This window comes from Lepidothrix coronata, unplaced genomic scaffold (genome assembly GCF_001604755.1).
Source record: "Lepidothrix coronata isolate B3197 unplaced genomic scaffold, Lepidothrix_coronata-1.0 Scaffold36, whole genome shotgun sequence".
In the NCBI taxonomy this organism is placed as follows: Eukaryota; Metazoa; Chordata; class Aves; order Passeriformes; family Pipridae; genus Lepidothrix; species Lepidothrix coronata.
Genome location: NW_016690216.1, coordinates 5,994,334 through 5,995,745, shown reverse-complemented (window position 1 = coordinate 5,995,745; position 1,412 = coordinate 5,994,334).

Sequence of the window (1,412 nt, the reverse complement as noted above, 5' to 3'; positions counted from 1 at the left end):
GACTCCGGGTAGGGGAGGAGTAAGGGATTGACAGGTAAGGGACTCTCGGGATAGGACAACTGGGGGTAGGTGGGTGGAGTTTGGGAGTTGCTAGGGGAATGGACCAATGGGGGCTGCCTCTGCACTGCACCAAACACTAACCAATGGCAGGCAGAGGAGCGGGAAAACAACAGGTTTAGGCGGGAAAACTGTGAGGGGAAGAAGAGACAATATGGAGGATGATTTTAAAACAACAACTGGGGTATATACAACATGATAATCATATAACAATTAACAGGGAAAAACCGGGGATAAACTGGGGATAACATAGGAAACTGTCCAGTCCAGGGTATGGTCATATCCGGTGAATAAGTGTCCATTTCAGGGTAGTTGTGTCTCAATCAGGGTTATAAACTTGTCTCCACGTTTGGTATTGTTTCCATTCCTCCACACGTTTCCCAACAGTTGTCCTGTTAAGATATCATTCTGGAGAAAAGTTAGGGGTAGGATTTCAAAAATTTGGATTTGATTTTTTTAATGCATTTTCAGTAGTGATCTTGGTAAGTAAGTACAAATTAATTAAAATTGGGTAAAAACCACAAGCAGTATACAGGATGTTTAGAATTACATACTAGCCAGATGAGGAGCAAAATCATAGAGCTGGGATGAAGTTTTAATGGAAAAAAAAGGCAAAACTTTGATTATACACTAGAGACTCAACATCTGAAAATCACAAAGGAAAGAAAAATTCATAAATATTAGAGATTCTGGAATGACTCTGAGCTAGCAGTGTCGTAAAGTTTTGAGAAGGGAAAGTGTATTTTTATCACATATCAACTGTGGCTAGTATAGATATGGAATTTTGTTGACCTGGTTGTATCTCACCTTATGTGTTCGAGTTTGCTGTGGCAACAGTTGTCAGTAGAAAGTGTGTTACGATTAACAAATGGTTTTACAGAAAGCTCTGTCTTTTTAGCAATTAACTGGTGCCTTGCGGACACTTCGATCAAGTGGTCAGGTAGTGACCACTGATATTTCTGACCGCTGAAAAATAAGAACAAATGGCAAGAATCAAGTCCATCCAGAGAATAATTTGTAGGAATTGTGTAAAGAAGGCAAATATGCACGTATACATGAGCTGTGAATTGTAATAGTAAAGTTGAGAAGATACTTTCATACATTGCCTCTAGGTTTGACTTCGTTGTCTCTGTAACTTAGAGAATGTGTGTGTCTTTCCTAAGTTCTTGGTCTATGTTTAGAGACAGAGTAAGGTAAACTCCTATGGGCCAATTTTCGTTTCATTTTTACCTATTCATTTACTGCACCAAAAACCTCTGCCGTAGATTGTATAGCAGTACTTAGTAGCTTATTGGAGCTTTCTGAATCTCTCGTTAGGAAATACTTCGTTGCAATCTTGCTCACATATACATATG